General features: G+C 37.6%; 1 protein-coding gene across 6 annotated transcripts in view; it reads right to left on the minus strand.

The window, feature by feature from the left end:
• The window catches only part of LOC5576007, an 83,779-nt gene extending 72,917 nt beyond the window's left edge, over positions 1-10,862 (minus strand). For 2 of the 6 annotated variants that reach the window (XM_021850345.1, XM_021850336.1), the window contains exons 1-2: positions 10,644-10,861; positions 10,088-10,134 (exon numbers count right to left, since the gene is read on the minus strand). The gene's annotated coding sequence lies outside the window, so the exon portion shown is untranslated. Of the gene's footprint in view, positions 1-10,087; positions 10,135-10,267 lie in introns of all 6 variants that reach the window. The other 4 variants (XM_021850343.1, XM_021850338.1, XM_021850349.1 and 1 more) reach the window with 4 other exon arrangements.
• Positions 10,863-20,398: the final 9,536 nt, after the last annotated feature.

The following is a 20,398-nucleotide window of genomic DNA, read 5'->3' on the forward strand; positions in this document are numbered from 1 at the left end:
ACTTTACTACATGTAGCATCTCCAGGTAGAACGTGGAACGTGGATCGTTATAGACGGAAACGGCAACAGCAGACCCGCCTCTTTCGGGAGAAAAAACGCCGCCTGGAGAAGACGGAGTGTGAGGAGATGGAACAGCTGTGCTGTCAAGAAACACGCAAGATCTATCAGAAGCTGCTGGTAAGGATAGTATCGGAGCTGAACCCATAAAGATGACCCCGGAGAGGCTGGCCATTTGTCTGCACCGGCTGATAGGCACACTCTGGGAAACAGAACAGCTACCGGAGGAGTGGAAGGAAGGGGTAATATGCCCCATCTACAAGAAAGGCGATAAGTTAGATTGTGAGAACTTTCGAGCGATCGCCATTTTTAATGCGGCCTACAAAGTATTACCCCGCAGGGTTCTGAATTATCGTATCAATAATGATGCGAAATCTACGATTTTTTGCACGTAAGGAGAATGCTTTTTCACTTCCTCACGTGAACATCTTTTTTCGTTCGCACTTATTTTCCCTAGAGTTACGATGGAGGATAACCGAAAATCATTCCACTCCGGGGATAATTTCATTTTCACCCCATCATATTTTCGCTCACCAACTTCTCCCGAGAATTATCACTATGTGGATAAACACTATTGTGGTGAGGGAGAAATCCATTATCGTGAGTGTGAGTGAGAATTCGGAAGCTTGAATTATCCCAGATCATCTTCCGTCGTCTGTCACCTATAGTAAGCGTGTTCGTGGGAAGTTATTAAGCCGGCTTCGTTGACGGCCGATTGACAAGGAACCAGATCTTTACTGTACGGCAAATCCTCCAAAAATTTCGTGAATACCAGATCCCAATGTATCACCTTTTCATCGATTTCAAGGCGGCATACGATAGTATCGACCGCGTAGAGCTATGGACAATCATGGACGAGAACAGCTTTCCCGGGAAGCTCACGAGACTGATAAGAGCGACGATGGAAGGTGTGCAAAATTGTGTGAAGGTTTCAGGCTAACATTCCAGTTCGTTTGGATCCCGCCGGGGACTACCACAAGGTGATGGATTTTCGTGCCTGTTGTTCAATATCAAGGATCCGGTAAACACACTAAACAAGGCTGGTGTTTACAAAATCAGCTGTTCCCACTGCAGCAAGGTCTACGTTCTTTCATGCCAAACCCTGTCAGATGTCTAGGAGAGCAAGACTAGTTGGAACGAATCAAATTTGTTACAAAAGTGATGAGTGGTCGAATGTATATGTCGGAATTCGAACTGTTCATTGGCAAAAATTTTCGTTGATGTGGACCATCATTCTGTTCAAAGTAACCTTTTCAAAAAGTTTACAGATAAAGGAAAGTAAGCTGATTGGACGATAGATGGAAGCTTCTGCGAGCTTTATGCCCGGTTTTAAAATTGGTACAACCTTAGCATTTTTCCATTTGTCAGGAAAATATGCCAACTGAAAACATTTGTAAATATATTAACCAAGAATAATAAGCTACTCTCTGGAAGTTTCTTAATGAGGACGTAAACAATTCCACCACAGCGAGGGGCTTTCATATTTTTGAATTTAAATAGCAGTTTTCACTTCTTTCACATCAGTCTCCCAAGAATTTTGGAAAACGTTCTCTTGATTGAGAATGCTAGAGAATCCTTAATAAAAATTGTGCACATTTTCAAACTGTATAGCAAATATTTGAGCTTTTTTAGAAATTAGTCAGTAATAATTTGTTTATTTTTTTTCTTTTAAAGTTTGAATCAAATCAACTTGCTGTACAGTGCATTGAAAAGGCAAATAGGCAGCTATGAAAGTATATTTACAAATCTGTGTTTCAACAAAAACACCCAAAGTTTCAAAAACTTTGGTTTCAAATGACGAAAAAATGATGTTTTATGCCTATGAATGATGATAGCAACTTCACCACTTGCTCCATCCAGTCGATCATTACGATAAACAAAAAAGTTTGGATTTCTTTTGAATTTGGATCCAAAAACAATAATAACGACTCAACTGAAGTAAATGGGACAAACATGCGATAATTGGCTTGTCTCCCAATGCTTCACACTGTGGGCATCGAATTTGAATGACAATGCTTCAAAGAGCTATGGGCACAATTCTTGATAGTGCAGCCTTATCCGCTTAGCAGCTATATAGAGCAGAGTGTGCTCATTCGAACGGAATCAACTTCCCGGCGCGAAGTAAAAGCGCGATGATGTCATCATCAGGGGAGTTTGTGCTGGACAGGCACGGCATCGTGTCTCCGATGGTGGGAAGGTGACTGAGAAGGGGTCATGTACACAGTATGTCACATTTCTAGATGACAAAGCTTCTGCAGTTTCCAGTGGGTCTATAGAAAAATCATGACATATTTTTTGCATCATCCCCCTCTGTACAACGATCTACACAGAACGAAGTGCCCAACAAAGGACTTGTCTGATAGAGAGCTTATTCTGTGTGGAGACGGTGTGGCATGTTTGATTTTTCCACGCAGGTGAGTTTTATTCGAGCACAATCCAACGATGCAAGTCGCACCATTGAGAAAAAAAATGAATGTCATTGTCATTGACAACCAGCAGCATTACCTTGTGACGGGCAACCACCACCGGTTATTGTTGTGTTTAGGTTATATAAGGGCTACTATAGCAGAAGCTTAACGTTGCTATACTGGAGCAGTTAATTCAATTCTAAGCGTGTCTATAGCTGGGATAAACGTTAGTGCTTAACTATTATAAACAGATTAACGTTTCTGCGTCATGATGATAACGAACTGCGATTAAATGTTGAATAGTCACGTTTGAACGTTTGAAGCAATCTTTGCTTACTAGCGCACTTAAGGATTCGTTTTGATTTTATATGATCGTTTGCTACGAAAATTGAGGCTATAATATATCACATATAAACCAAAAGCTCTTTGTTTGAAACCTTCAAGTAGACATGTTGTCACTATGAGAGGGGTTCTAACGAATTTGTCAGATGAAGTTATGTATCTGGGGTCATTCTAGATAAAAATTTAACTTTTAAAAATCACATTGAGGACATTCAACCCAAATGTAACACATGTACCCTCTTATTAACAAAAAATCAAAACTTTATTTTATATCTTCAAACAAAATTGCAGGCCGGCCATGTTGTATGCTGTACCAATATGGACCAACTGTTGTAATACTAGAAAGAAAGCTTTGCGGAGGATTCAAAATTTTGAAAATGTTTCTGAAACTCTCTTTTTGGTATAGCACTAGAGAGTTAAATAGAATAACCAATGTTTAAATATTGGAACAAATGTCGAATACAATTTATAATAATTTTAGATAAAAATCTTTACAATGTGTTATATGTTTAGGTTAAGTTTACTGAAAACATTTATTTCTTTTATAAGCAAGTGAATTCAACTCACCTGTAAAAGTTCTGAACTGTTACGGAAAATGAAGTGTAAGATGTTGTTAACAACATGTTAATTAAAGTTCGATTTAGTTTTACCAAATTGGGACGATAGTATTACTTAATACTTAACACAGAACTCCTAGATAAATATAAGAAATAAATGTATGAAATTACACTAAAAAAATGCGTTAGTACTAATAGAACCATTACCAAACTAAGTCTCCGTTGGGGCGTAACGCTACAAGTTATTGAATCATCAACCAAAACTAACGATTGAACGCGGCAAATTTACCTCAACCGTCATTATTTGTTTACATCCCACCAAAAGATGCAGGAAGTAACCTTCACCTGTTGGTGTCGGGCGCGGGCATTTACTCGTTCGCTGATCACTGTAGACTCGGAAGCGCTGGCTAGTCTGAGTGTAGTGTACACGGATAGATAATGAAGCAAGTGATGACGCCGAAACCACGTCTCGCGTGTCACGGTTTGGGCGAATCAAGTGAAGCCTTCTACATATTCAAATCAAGCAGATATCTACGCTAAACGAGAACTGTAATGGTCGTGGTGGCTCGGAGATGAGTCATGCACTAGACGTTTAGTTGGATGGTATTATTGGCAGCAGATTTAAATCTGGAAATAGTGGGTACAGTGATGCTTTGTCATAATAACTTGATGAATCATTTGAGTAAGCCATTCACTGATTTTAAGTTTAAATGGTGCAATAGAATTTCTTAGGAAAAACAAATTATTATTGTTATTATTATGCGTGAACAATTATTATTATAATTTGTGTTAAGAATGCTGTAAAGTCATACTCAGCACTCAACAGGGGCGAAGTAGTTTAAGCGGTGATCATTTATCCTAACGATTTGGGTAGAGAAACATAGAAACTCTGATAAGTCACATTCAATTTATGCGATTCGATATTTTTTAATCAAGCGTGGAGTGTTCATGTGACCCTGCAACAGAGCTGAGTGACATTTGAACACACGTAGCCTAGCATACGCTCGTCATACACAGTTTGTTTTTGTTTTCCTCAAAGAAACTTGCACACGCTTTCCAGACTCACCAAAATGCATATGGAAATATTACCCAATTTGAAAAATTTAAACCCGTTTTCTGCGTGTTTTTCGAGACTGAGTGCATATTGTTTTCCTCTAAGGTTCACAACTACATCTACACTAGGGTACCCATACCATTGGGCGTGAAAACCACTATATCTTCAATGGACCAATAGGCCTTTTCATGTGACAGGTCCGTCTATACATTTGTTTACGTCGATGCAGGGATGCCAGGTGATTTTTTTCCAACGTCTTCCAATTGTACGGAAACATGTCTTTCAATGTCTACGACTTCCACTTTAAACTTTTCAATTATCATGGTAACTTAAGGGCAACTTCACCGGTGGTCCATTTTTGGGCCATATTTATTAATGTTGACATTAATTAGACCAGTAAAAATAAACCAAACCGCCCGCGCATGTATTTTTTTCTGATCAACTTCAAACGTTATCCCATAAACAAACATGTTGGTGATGCTTGGAAAAAGGGAAATTCAAGCTGAATCCCTGGAGGAATTTCTGTAGAAATTCACGTAAGAACCACCGGAGAAATGCGCAATCAATATAGCGCGAAATTTACAAAGGAGTTCCTGCAAAGAAAACATCCATGAAGGAGTTGCTGAAGAAATCCCAGGAGGAGTTTGTCAATGAAATCCCCGAAATAATTTTATTATTGGTGAAAATCCCCGAAGGAATTCCTGGAGGAAATCCTCGGAGAAGTTCTTGGGGGAAAACCCCGGAGAATTTCATGGAAAAATCCTCAGAGGAAATATTGGACGAAATCTTCGGAGAAAATGCTATTGAAAATCCACTGAGGAGCTCTAGGGCTATATCCCCGAAGGAATTCCTAGAGGAGATGTCCTGAGGAAGTACCTGGAGAAAATCCCAGGAAAAATTCCTGGAGGAAATCTCCGGAGAAATTCGTGGTGTAAATCTCTAGAGAAATACCTGGAGAAAATGCCGGCATAAATTCTCCAAAAAATCCCCCAAAGAATTTCTGGAAGAATTTCATAATAAGCACAGAGAAGAACTTAAAAATATCCTGGAGAAACTCCGGAGGAATTCACAAGTAATCACAAGCATTAAGGTATTACCGTATATTAACTTTAATTCAACGAGTGCAATGCATCATTACTTTTATTCCACAATATGCGTGCAACATTGCATTCTATGAATGCAATGTAGCATTGCTTTATTGTAGTAATGAAATGTTCATTAATGGGTGATATAAGGTCACCGCTCAATGCTTCATAGCAACAAAAACAGCAAGACATCAATAATGCTGTATTTATCGTCAATCCTTACCTCACTCAGGCAAATAGACTATAGAAATACTTAAATAACCCTTATGAAAACTCGGCACAAGATATCTGGTTGAAATTCGTAGGTTTGTCTTTAAGAAACCCGAATTTTAAAACAAAAAAAAAAAAACAAAATGCAACAACCTGGTATTGAACCAAAAACCTTACGATTGATAGGCCCACCACATACACCACACGTCTTATCGACGACTCAATGTGCCGAGATGCTAAAACGATACATAAAACGTGCAAATGAGCAACTGGTTTGGCCCCACACAATGAAAACAAAACAAAATCTCAACAGCAAAAAATCGACAGCCGCGGAAAACATGTAAGTGCAACAGTCGTGTCCACCAACTTATTGCGCACCTCACCCCAAATTGGACTATTACAAAATTTGAAGAGTGCAGAAAAAGTGTGATAAAGTGCACGCTTGCAACGGATTATCTCAACGTATTTGGTGCATTTGTTCCTGGAACCACAAGGAATAAGTGCACTTAACACATCATCATGATTCGACGTAATCCTGAGCTGCTATCACACTTTGAAGGAGCTTACACACTTCCCCAGTAACAATTCAACAGCAACTTGGCTTTCGTGAGGATTTATTAATGTTTTATGACAGTTAAGTGATTGCTATAATACTTAGAGGCGACATTTAACGTTGCCAAAAGATGATATTTTTTGTGAAGGTCGAACTTAGAGTGGAATCGACAATATTTACCACTGGCAACGAAATGGCGCTGCTTCAAGTTGCACAATTTTCCCGGCCAAGACATGCATCAGGATAGGCTCGGCGAGTCATCGAAAACATCTCTCAACTAATTTAGGTTCGAATCCCGGCAAAGGAATTAAGCAAAATTACATATATGAATCATACTAAAAACAAAGACAGACAAAAGCAACACAGACACCCAACGATCAAATATTTTTGTGTTTCTATTTTTGATCTCAAAATAATGGTTTCCATCATGCATTAAATACACGTTAGCTAAAGCTTTTATTCGGTACAGACAGTAACTATACTTTAGCAATTGCATTCATACAGCTAGGAAATGAAGCCATTTTCCACTTTAATACTGTTTTAATGAAACATATAATGCGGTATGACTTTATATGAAATATTCTATAGTAGCATATAAAGTGATATTGATGCAACTATATACAGCTGTACGGTTACTTGGGTTACCGTAGAACGTCTAGAGTAATCCACGAAGAAACTCTTGATATTTATTTTAAACTCTGGAGGATTTCCCGGAGAAAATGTAGAGAATTTTATGAAATAATTCCAAGTTAGTTCGTAGTGGAACTTCGGAGGATTCCCAAAGAACTACTAGAGGAACTCTGAATAAACCCTGTAAATTAAAAAAAAAAAAATCTAGGGGGAAATATAGAGGAAATCCGAAGAAATTCCAGATGGAGCTCCAAAAGAATTCCCGGATGAAATCTGAAGGAACTCCCGGAGGAACTTCAAAGAAATTCACTGAAGAACTTCGAAAAAAATCGATGAGGAAGTCTGAAGAAATTTTTGAAAGGCCTCTAAAGGAATTCCTGCAGGGACTCCGAAGCAATTTCTGGAGAAACTGCTGAATAATTTTAAGAGAAACTCCGAAAAAATTCCTAAAGGAGTGAATCCCGGAGGAACTCTGGAGAATACCCTGGAGTATCTCCAAAGGAAATCCTGAAGGAGCTCCAAGAAATTTATAGAGGAATTTCTGAAGGAACACTGAAAGAATTCTATGAGAATCCATGAAAAACCCTGTAGGAGTTCTCGGTGGAGCTCCGAAGGAATTCCCGTAGTAACTACTATAAAATTCTCGGACAAACTTTGTAGAAATTCCAGATGAACCTCTGAAGGAATTCCCGGAAAGTATTCTGAAAAAAAGCCTGAGGACTCTGAAGGATTTCCTAGATAAATTGCGTAGTTAAATCTGAAGGAACTGCGAAGAAGTTCTGAAGACATCTCCGGTGGTGCAAATCCCCAGAGGAATTCCTGGAGGAAATCTTCGGATAACTTCTATAAAAAACCCTTGAGGGAATTTCTGGAGAAAATACCCTGATGATTTTTTTAATGAAGTCCCCGGAGAAATTCCTGGACGAAATCCACAGAGGAATGGCTATTGGTCGCCGGAGGAATTCTGAAAGAAATCCCCGGAAAAATCCTTGAAATCTTCAGAGAAATCATTGGAGGAAATCCTGGAGATAATTCTCGGAGGAATTCCTGGATGAAATCTCAGCAAATCTGGAGGAAATCTCCGGGGGAATCCCTGGAGGAAATCGCCAGAAGAAGAACTGAACGAAATCCCCGAAAATTGAAAATCCCCGGAAAAAATCTCCGGATGAATTTCAGGAAAAAACCCCGAGAAAGCAGAAATGCAATCTTGGGAGAAGTCCCCGGTGGTATTCCTGGAGGAAATCTTCTAATTAATTCCTGGAGGATTTTCCCTGAAAATGCCTGGTTTGGGATGCTTATTCACATTCCCTATTATTGCGATTCACAGTCATTGTATAGAGCGGGTAAAACGCGGCGGACTTGACTTAACTAGAAAACGGCAGCCTTCCTGGCATTGGCCAGTAGGGTCGTGTAAGGACTCTTCAGTTAGTGGTCGATAGCCAAGATTGGAAACATCCAATTGGGTCGAGCTAATGAATAAGAATCTTTCTTGTTTATTGCAGTTCAAGGGTTTTTATACAATTTCAAGGTTTGTTACAACAAGCATGATGGAAAAAGTAAGTCATAGAGTAAGTGAGACAACTGGAGTTAGAAATGTGACAAAAATGCTCATTTTTGCGTGTTAAGCAATATCGGCAATATCACACAGGAAGGTGGAGGAAGACGATAGAGCGATGCACCTCGGTGGTGAATGACTTCCATATGTGCCGTTTGTGATTGCTTAATTGCCTGGTCATTACTTTGGCGCTAGAATGGTTGGTGTGTTTTGGTTTACAGCTTGAAATCTGATTCCGGCTTATCTTTCCCTATGGTATACTACACTGGTCAAAATACTTAGAGAATCCTTAGATAAATTCCTGCAGAAAATCCTATAAACGAAGTCCCCAGAGGAATTCTTGAACGAATTCCACGGAGGAAACACTATTTGAATTCTCCTGAGGTGTTCTCCTGGAGAAAATCCCCAGAGGAGTTCTTGAGGGATATCCCCGGGGGTCGTCCATATACCACGTGGTCATTCATGGAAGGAGGGGCAGACCCCCCAAAGACTACGGTTCATACTAATTTTAAAATTTTTGTATGGACAAATGACCACGATGGGGAACTGTCCACGTGGTTAATGGACAGCTCCTCGGAGGAATCCTTGAAGGAAATCCCCGAAGAAATTCCTGGAAGAAATCTTCCAACACATTCTCAGAAAAAAATCGTGAAAATCCCCGGAGGAAAAAAAACTTAATTAAATCCCCGGTGGAATTCCTGGAGTAAATCTTCGAAAGAGTTCCTGGAAAAAAAATTCCTTCCCTAAATTTGAAATTTGGACTTCCTTGAACTAGAATTTTTTTGCCAACGTTTGTCCTACCCATGGTTTTGAATGTGGTCGATGGTAATCTTGATGTTAACTTTTTTTTTGCAAAAAAAGTTGATATTGACAATGTTCTTGAAACTTTAATAAATTCTATTGTTGAAGCAAGGGGCATTGTAATACCAAAATGTGAAGCAAAATTCGAATCCGTGATTATAGACGATGATCTTAAATTCTTGATTCGTCTTAAATTCGTGAGGAGAAGGCAATTAAAACGCACTTGAGATTCTGCTATGAAAATTATTTGGCAGGATCTGCAAAAAGAAATTATAAAACGTTTTTACTCAATCAAGAAACAAAAAACAAATAAAAATAAAGTTTCTCAATTGGATCCTGGCTCTAAGCTCTTTTCTAATGTTTTGAAAAAAAAAAAAAAAAACTCAGGGGCCAATCCCGGCATTGAAGGAGGAAAATAAATTATTACTAACTAATTTCGAAAAAGTTCAAAAACTTGTTATGCATTTTGGAAACGCGCACTTTTTTAGTTTGAGACTGAAAATCAAGTCAGTCATGATTTCGATTCAATCAAAAGAGAAAATTTTCCAAAATTCCTTATGAATATTCTACAATAGTTTCCTTGACCTAACAAAATGTTAATCCAACAGTTTTCGTATAACTCATTCACAAATTTTATAACGCCGAAAATGGCTATTTCTGACATCCAGTCACCCCTTCGTAAAGGCTTTTGTAAAATTATTCTACTAATTTTGTATGAACTGTGTAACATCACGAGGACATTCACCTAACCCACTCTAGCGTTGTGAACTTTGTGAATTTCAAATATTAAAAAAAAAAATAATAATAAAAAAAACAAATACAAATCGTTACTTACCAAAAATAGTAAGGCTGACAGTTTTTGTCCAACTTCGGTCGGCAGGGCTGAAAATGTACATCAAAAGTACATGTAGATTTGAACAAACACAAAAACGCGATAAAATGTAGAACGTTGCAAATATTTCGCTTTCGTTATCACTAAACAAACACCACCAGGCTATGAACAAGGGCTGCTAACCGAATCACACTGATAAAGGCTTCTTCTTCTACCGTGCGCAGTTGTTCGTAAGTCGATACAAATAATTCACCCACTGAGTGAGCAGCAACGATCGTAGATTCAAACTTCCCCTTGTGTTCAAAAAACGGACAACGCACTGAACAACTGACTTCTCTCACCCATAGCCAAACTCAATTCAATCCAGTGGAGTAGATTATTTAGTGCGAATGATGACCAAATTTCCAGAATACACACAAACACTGCTTGCTAAGCTATAAATAAACTTCTGTTCTTTCCTGAACGATGCGATACGATGATGTAGCTAGACCCGAAAGTGGGAGAAAACGGCCAAAATCAAATTCGGGCCGAAAAGGGCTGCACTTTGAATGCAACGTACCGTACGAAGAGATTTGAATGAAACAATGTCGGCGACGCGGTCGATGCCGGAAGAATAACAACGCACTCACTTTTCTAGTCGGGGAAAAACAACACGATATTTTAGCACTTTTTTTCGAACTTAATAATTGGATAACTTGGTAAAGAGCGGTTGTCCGAAGCAGTATGGACTGTCCACCGTGTGCGTATCACGCGACGTTTCTCACTTGACTAATGTCCGCCACAAAACACAGCTGAGCGATTGCGAGCGCAAACCGTCGCTGCAACGGGGAGAGAGGGTTCGCGTTTATTGTCTTTGGATCGGGCATAGTATTGTAATCAGAAAATAGTAGGGTGATGTGCTAGAATCCATCGTATTAAGCATTGGTCAGTGAGAAGTGCAATTTTCACAGTATTGCAGTGAACGATGCTGATACAAACCGATGCCAAACAATTCTTTCTCAAAACGGCTTTAGCATTGTACAATAACATTTTGATAAATCTTGATCTCTTTTTGGAAATAATGCAAAGAAAATGCATCTTACCGTATTCTCAGTCCGTCGTATCGTTTTCAACTACGTCGCAATCAGTTTCCAGATTCGTCTCACAGCTTACGGCTCACTATGTGTATTGAATGGTTAAAACACAACATTTCAACGCTATAATAAAATGTTTTACTAGAATATATAGATCTACGGACATCTCCCTCCATTCCTTCAGCATGATGGAATATACTAATTTCCTTTAAAATTAATTGTTCGTCATCAAAATTCAGCCCAAACATATGAACACAATTCCTTTTGACCATACAATAATGGCATTTGCTCACAGTACAGCAAAAACAACACAATCAAAGGAACCGTATTTTTACGTCGAGCGTCGCTCTCACATTGATGCGCACAAGCTTTTTGTTCTCAGTACGACGGATTGAACTTTGTTTACATTCTCAATTATACGCGGCGGTTGAGGAAATTTCGTAAAATTTGGTGGTACCCCGGGGCAAGTGAGAATTTGGGGTAAGTGGGGCGTTTCGTTATAGCTCAACTAGGAAAAGTTTTTCATGGGGGTATTCTTCTAGAAAGTTGAAGAAACAATGACAAGGAATGTATTTAGTACTAAACATATTGTTATTTTCATTACCATATGGTTCATGTAACAGTTGTCAGTTCAGCGCCATTTTCAACTTGCATGACAAATTGTGACACGTTTCACGTCTTGCATTGACTCGCAAAAAATAAATGTGTTTTAAATCGAATTTCCATCAGTAAGCTATAATTTTTAGTATTATTACAAGCTGCTAACGATAAACCAGTATTTTGTTTTCATTTCATATGAAATTTTCGATGGTCTATCTTACCTCAAAATATATTTGTACCTGGGGTAAGTGGGACCTATCAAAACAAAAACCAGAATCAAAACTTTTCGTACAAGTTTCATACATTTTGCTATAGAGTACCACTAAAACATTCAAACGGATGATTTTTATCAAAAACGATCAACCTCAAATTACGTAAGTGTATAAGAGGGAGAAGAAAAGTGTTATTATTCATAATTTTTTAATTATTTTTTTTATCTTTGAAATACGACTTCAAAATTGAACAAACACACAACTGAAATTTGAAATGCATCATGAGAACGATTACTTCTCTATGTTATTTTAACTTTATTTGTTACTTCTACCAAATTAAGTAGTGATGGAAAACAATTCCATCCCATAAGGTGATTTTCTGCCATGCATATAAATAATAACAAAACATATTTATAATTTCGTCAATTATTGATTGTTTATGTGCTACATTTCAATTAACAATCAATAAATGATATATTTTGAACATGTTTAATTCTTTTTTACGCTTTTATTGGGGAATTTTCAGTTAATATTAAATGTGAGGTGACATACTATTAAATAATGGGTTTCTTCCTAAAACGTAACGTATTTTATGGTTGATCCCTTATGTACATCAAATATGTACTTAAAATTAAAAATCTATGACTTATCAATCCTATTATTGTAATGGTTGACTTACTAATGTGGATTGACGCATGAAACTGGATGTGTCCCACTTAGCGATGGGCGATTTTGAATCGATGTTCCGAAAATCGATTTTTTTGTTCCGATTAATCGATTTTTTATATCGATGTTAGAGGCACTCACAATCGAGTGAATCGATTTTCTTCATTCGATTTTTTGTTTCGATTCAGAATGATGTAATTGATTAGAATTTTTTAATGAGTTGACATAGTTTTCAATCAACCTTGAAGTGTTTAATAAATTATAATTTTTAATTTCAAACGTTATTCAATCCGAGAAATTTAACAATCATATGCAATTTCGTTTGGTTTTATTTTGAAAACTTTTTTTGTAAATTTTCATATGAGCTTGATATTTGAATCGATTCAAAAACATCGATTCAAATGATTCGATTGAATCGGTGAATCGATTCGACATATTAAATTTGAATCGATTCAGTAACATTGATGTTATGACCAAATTTGCCCAACGCTACCCACTTGCCCCACTTAGCGAGGTAACTGCGTCCATTGGCTCATTCTAAAACTTTCTTCCAAGGTTTTCACAATTTCGAAATTATTCGATTAGTTTCTTGTACACACCAGCAAATATGTTGCCAAAACGTGATTGTGTTGTTGGATTTGAGAAATATTGACATTTGAAAATTTTATTGAACGTTTTTTTTGAACTATCGTTTTTTTCGTTCCCACTTGCCCCGCGGTACCTTATTGAAGTTTTACGGCGTGTGATTGGAATGAAATCCTTCAGTGAAGAAGTACGGAGGTTTTCCATAGTGAAAATAAGTGCCCGGCGAAGTAAGTCACCCACGGGGGCGGAAAGAAACTTGTGTTGGAGAGTGGTGTGGCTCAGTCGATCGCTAAGCATTTCTCTCAAATCGTGTTCGTCCATGCGATTTCGGTGAAAAAGTGCAAAGCCTCTCATTTGTACATAGGTCCTTTAGTAATGTTTCGCGAGATTTTTTTGCAACTCAAAACAGTTGCGTAATGAATCGTTACAGCACTGGTTTCAGTTACGTAATGACTATGCAGTGCGGTAATAGTCATTACGCAATTGAGATCAGTTCAGTCAGCTGACATCAGCTAGGATGAGGAGGTGCGTCTATCCACCAAGGAGGTGTATCTCAAACAGCGTCTGTTCTGGCATCCAGCGGCTGAGTATGAAACACTGTATGCGTTACACCTAAGGTGGTAGCCCCACCATCGCTACACGCAAAAAAATTGTACGGTAAAAACTACCATTTTAGGGGGTTAACTTAAGCGCTCGCACCGCCAATTTTCAGCAGACCATAAATGCGCTTGATTTTACCATGTCTGTTGTCGAAATCAGATTGTTGTAAATTATTTCTGTCAAATGTACCAGTAATGTGGTGGAATGTACCGTAAACATAGTAAATTAGTCTGAAATTCCATGGTAGTTTCAAGAATGGGCGTAGTCAGCTAAAATAGTATTTTTTACCACAGAATTTTTACCCGTGTATCGTCAAGAACTCTGCGACAAAGAAAACGCGAATTCGTGGGGCGACGCGTATAGAAAACCATGGCGAGGTTGAAAGGACCAACCATGCCACCGGAAAATTGCCGGGAGAGAATGATGTTCATTATTGACGGACTGTTCCGCAGGATGGAGACTACGAAGAAACTCGAGTAACAAATAAGGAGTTGATCGGTGTGGCGAAAGTCTTGGACACAAAGAAGATCCCAGGTCCAGACGGAATCCCAAATCTGGCTCTGAAAACGGCGATCCTCGAGAACCTCGATATGTTCAGCACCACACTGCAGAACTGCATTGACGATGGCAGCTTTCCAGACTCCTGGTTCGCCCTAACTAGAGATCAGGGAGTCGTGAGTTCGATTCTCACTGAGAAGACGTGTAACTTTTTCGCAAAACTTCACATCAATTTGTCCATTTAATCCAATTGCAAAGTATATGTAATGTTTAGCTTTTCGGTAGTTGTCAAAATAAATTTGGTAAAAAAGCGAAATTTTACTTGAGCGATTTACGTCTCAGGTGCATACTACGCATTACTAGAGTGAAATGTTTGCTCCCCTATGCTTAAACAATTTAAATTGTGGTGAATAGCATCTGTGGTAGCCGCGTGTGGCATGCTCGAGTGACCACGCAAGACTGAACATTATGTTGTTGCGCAGCAATGTGCTCGCTGGCTGTCGCGCCACCATCCAGGTGCATACATGAGAATGTACGATTAAGACACTCGTCACCACAGCATCCTCTCGATCCTCTCAGAGTTTGAAGTGATTCAGAAGAAATTTGGCTGGGCACACGCCATTTGAAGTTTATATGGAGATTACTATGGAAAAGGCAGAACTTTTGTGTTCAGTCCTCTAACTGCTCGTCATAATAATCTATGGAAAAGTGAACAAATTCTTCTAATGTGAAATCTTTCCAGCTACAACTTTGCCGAAGACCACTTTTTAATTGGACCTCAGGTTAAATGGTGCATAGACACTAGCGCATGTGCATTACTATGTAGTGAGTAGCGAATCAGGCCATGCATGCACAGTGATTTTTTTTGCCGATTTTGTGATCGAAATAGAATAGCGTCTAAACTGTTGGTTTTAGTGAAAAAGTTTGTTCAGAGAAGTTTCTTGATTTGTAAAAGCGCTTCTTTTGATACTAGCGACCAGGTGATTAAATCACCTAAAAGTGAGATAAAAAAATATTTTTTTTACCTGTTCGAGATAGACGGTCGGTGTCTTCAGCAAAGTTTTAGCACATGTTAATTCAAGACACTTCGTCTAAGACACCAAATTTCTATCTCTTATACATTACAAGATATGTAATTTTATCTTAAAATGACCCTTAAAAATCAAAGTTTTAGTATAACTTTTTTCTACAATTTTTGACATTTTTTGTATCTTCTACAAAATTGTTTAACTACCAAATCTACATGTTTTTGCTGAACATTGCAACTTGCTATCTCATATGATAAAATAGTTATTTTCAAATAATCGATTTTTATGGGGCTTTTTTGGACTAATTGCATTAGTTTGGACGCAAATTGACGCACATAGCGATGTGCGATTTTGAAAGGACTATTTTTTCACTTTCAAATGACACTAAGAACTTTTGGCCAGAAGCGGTCTATTGATTTTTATGTTTAAACTAGTTAAACCGAAAAAATGCATTTTTTGCGGTTTTACGACTTTTTCCTCGTTTTCATAACGTTATTTCATATATAACATGTTGGATTTGATACGTTATGACCATTTATATAATTTTTGATATACTACCTCACCCACAAACTTCATTTAGCATGGAAATGCTTGTTTTTTTTTTAAGTCATAAAGTTTGACCCAACTTTTGATTCTCCATAGAGCGTTACGTAATTTGTAAACGGTGCCATTCGTTTGTTACGCAACTTTCATTTGTGGCGCTACCATGTAATGTCTTTGTTCCTTTCAAAATCTCGCGATACGCGACATAGCTAATATAAATCCTCTTCGTGTTATACAAATTCTTCTATGATGTAGGAACAAAATTTAAAAAAAAAACTATCGAGAATAACATGTGTGCTGACACTTCTATAGTGAATGTAAATTTCACTTATACTAATACAGACAAGGTATTTTCTGATTTAATATAAAACTGTAACAGTGAACGCCGATTGGACATGAATCAGAACTTTAAGGACATATAGGAAGGAATCCCTGTCATGGCAGGGAAAATGGCCTCCTCTCACATACAAACACATTTGCCGGCGGTTCACATTTTTTCTCAAAATATTTCACTTTCCTAATATTATTCACTCCCAAACTGCTAACTGTACATCAGAACACTGTTATGTTACCATTGTTGTAGTGAAAGTAACTCATAACTAGCCAAATTTCACAAATCGTGCTAATTTTCAACACGAGCGACGAACATTCTCTCGTTTGTTTATACTTACTCACCCGCTAACGAAAAATACTTTTTGCCCAATTTTATCATTTCCGCTACACGTAGAACTCCGTACTCAGTTTACTTTCATTAATTATTTATTGAAAGACACCTTCTCATTGATTTCTGATGGATACAACATAAAACTTTACAGAACCGTGCTCAAAACAATCACCCGTTCTCAACTTTCCGTTTTTTTTATTTTTCTAATATTTATCAAGTCGGCTGCACGCTTGCAGTGCTGTCAGGAATGTTGATGGTTACGCATGATATCAAGCAGTATTGTTCAGTTGAAATTAAAAAGACTGAAACTGATGCTGGGATTACTAGCAACGGAGTCTTATTAATTGTAACTACACTATTTATTACCAACAAGTAAGAGAATATATTCTGTGTACCACTACTTTGAAACGGAAGTTTACGGAGTCAAAGGAGTTTCACCTTAAATTCAGTGCATATTATTGAATTCTGTTATAACTGTTAGGAACTCTGTGAATTCAGTGAGAACTGTTGAAAAATGTCTGGTTCAACAAATACAGGTATAGATTTGATTATAAATTAGTTGTACCTTTCTTTATTATCATGATTTATCATTTTCATTTGTTTTTTTTATTTGTTTACCGACAAAACTGACCGATGCTCCGAGTAGGAGCTATAAAATGCATTTTTATGGTTTAACTAGTTTTAACATAAAAATCAATAGACTGCTTCTGGCCAAAAGTTCTTAGTGTCATTTGAAAGTGAAAAAATAGTCCTTTCAGAATCGCAAATCGCTATGTGCGTCAATCTGCGTCCAAACTAATGCTATTAGTCCAAAAAAGCCCCATAAAAATCGATTATTTGAAAATAACTGTTTTACCATAAGAGATAGCAAGTTGCAATGTTCAGCAAAAACATGTAGATTTGGTAGTTAAACAATGTTGTAGAAGATACAAAAAATGTCAAAAATTGTAGAAAAAAGTTATACTAAAATTTTGATTTTTAAGGGTTATTTTAAGATAAAATTACATATCTTGTAATGTATAAGAGATAGAAATTTGGTGTCTTAGACAAAGTGTCTTGAATTAACACGTGCTACAAATTTGCTGAAGACACCGACCGTCTATCGCGAACAGGTAAAAAAATTATTTTTTTATCTCACTTTTAGGTGATTTAATCACCTGGTCGCTAGTATCAAAAGAAGCGCTTTTACAAATCAAGAAACTTCTCTGAACAAATTTTTTTACTAAAACCAACGGTTTAGACGCTATTCTATTTCGATCACAAAATCGTCAAAAAAAATCACTGTGGCATGTAACCCATCACAGAGGATTGATTTCAAAATTTTTGTTTCACTATACTCCAGATGAAGAATAGTTTCAGTGGTGCATAGATCCTCCTTAATAGGACAGATACCCTATTCGTGGTTATGAATACTGCACCGCTGGTCAAATAAACCAAATTCAGTTTCATACTAAACTAATAATAAACTACAGTCCTCCTTACCTTGATATCCCCCTAATCTTCTTCTTGGCATTAACGTCCTCACTGGGACAGAGCCTGCTTCTCAGCGTAGTGTTCTTATGAGCACTTCCACAGTTATTAACTAAGAGCTTTCTTTGCTAAAGTTGTCATTTTCGCATTCGTATATCGTGTGGCAGGTACGATTATACTCTATGCCCAGGGAAGTCAAGGAAATTCCCACTACGAAAAGATCCTGGACCGACCGGGAATCGAACCCAGACACTTCAGCATGACTTTGCTTTGTAGCTGCGGACTCTAACCACTCGGCTAAGGAAGGCCCCAATCTCGATGTTTATTTTCCTTCCCAATTTTTTCTCCGTATGTCGAAATGCCCACAATCAATGATTACTAGATTATACTCTAGTGATTCTGAACAATTTGAGAACACGTAATGACCTGAGACGAGACTCGCGAAGACGTTCTTCTTTTTCTGTGATTGCTGAGTTTTTTTCTTATTCCACTTTGTGTTTATACCAATTATGCGCATGCTGTTCAAATCCTCACATGAACCTCTCAGCAAAAAATGATTGAGTTTGCATCACATCGAATCATAAATAGCCGTATGAGTGAAATTTCATGCCAGCAAACGTAGCAGACATTAGAAATAATTAATCTTCTGCTTAGATTTATTAGCAACTTTGGAAAAAGCTGCTCCGCCGACTGAGGTATTTAATAACAGTTTACTTTGAACACAATACTTTTCACTTTTTCAGCCATAAAAACGGTGGGCTGCATATGACGTTGATATTTTTCCTCTTCGCGAGTCTCTCTCAGGTAATGACCTGAGAGAGAGGAGATAGCTGGCTTAGATTGCGATAGCTCCCAAAAGTCAAAGAAACCTGTTAACATTCAAGTAGGGCAAGTGTACCACTAGTGGTGCACCTAAGGGAAAACTGCTAAAACATGGTGATAAAATCATGAAATATATGATTTCAACGTATCATTCGATAGATCTCAAATCCTTCTATCATTCAAATGTATAAAAATCACGATTCATTTGAAATTTCCCTGCAAAAAGCTTAGCACCAATAATAGGAACACTGTTCCTTTAGTGAAGGTATGTTTTAAGAATGGTTCCTTTAGTGGCGCAATCCATTGATTTCTTATGGGACCCTCCACTTTGGGTACTGATGCACCACTATAGGTGCAAAGAAGCAAACCTTTTAAGCAAAATAATTGTTTTAAATAGTTTTACGGTTTAATTTCATGAATATTATTCGATTACAGTCGAAGCTCGTTATAACGACAACTTTTATAGCGACAAAAGCTCTCTATAGCGACATTTTTCGGTCCCTTGAAAAATTTTGACAGCCTCCTGACACCGCCCATACAACCCCATTGAAAAATAACGAGCAAACATCTCTGGTTCCTAATGGGAAACGGTTCCCACTGACAGCTCAATGTTTGTAAACAAATAACCGCTTGAGGAATAATAATTGATGATGGCGAAATCTTTTTCTCCGAAAAATTTATTTTCCCGCATAACAACAGTTATTCGAACAAACAAACGGTGGCAAACTATTGGATTGCAGTACATCAAGTCAATTTGGGTTGAAGTGATTACCTAGAAACACATTTTCGTATTGGAGGAAAAATTCCCTAATATGATTAGGCCATTGTACGTTGTTGCTCTTGAGTTTGATGGTGACCACGAAAACATGGCTGCCTAGCACCGGGTTGGTTTTTGATGATTTCACATTTAAGGGAGTTGAATACCTAAATATAATTGTTTGTTGGCAAACTGTATTTGTGTTTTTTTGCATTCATGTCCTTTTTCATAGTGAATAACATGAAGTGAATATGTTTTTGATCAAAATAAGTTCATCTCACCGTTGCACACAACCCGAGAATTGGAGAAAAAAGCCAAAGAAGGCAAGAAAACATGCTAGCTGTCAGTGAGATGTCTCCTCTCTCTCAGGTAATGACGTCTGTTTGTTTTCAATTTTCCTGGTAATGGAGTGATTTGCAATGTAGAATTCTTAAAAAAATGTTTTTTTTTGTCGTGATCTCTCCTTGCCTCGATGGTCCCTTCGATATCGAGATGTAGAGAATCGACTGCATAGTGACGACCTCTATTACATGGCTGGTAGCAACAGGACCTTCAGAGACCTCATACTTGAAAATAAGAGACCTAATACAGACCGAAAAGAAAACCAAAAGAGACAAACAGTAAACAAGGAAACAAAAGCACATGTTCTAGAATTTATACAGTAATTTCTCCAGAGGTACCTCTACGAATTTCTCAGGATTTTTAGGATTTCAATTAGGAATTGCCATCAGAACATACTCCAGAGAATTCTCTCAAGATTCTTTCAGGGAGGTCTCCAGTAATTCTCTGAGAAATT

Source organism: Aedes aegypti, chromosome 1 (assembly GCF_002204515.2).
Source record: "Aedes aegypti strain LVP_AGWG chromosome 1, AaegL5.0 Primary Assembly, whole genome shotgun sequence".
Taxonomy (NCBI): Eukaryota; Metazoa; Arthropoda; class Insecta; order Diptera; family Culicidae; genus Aedes; species Aedes aegypti.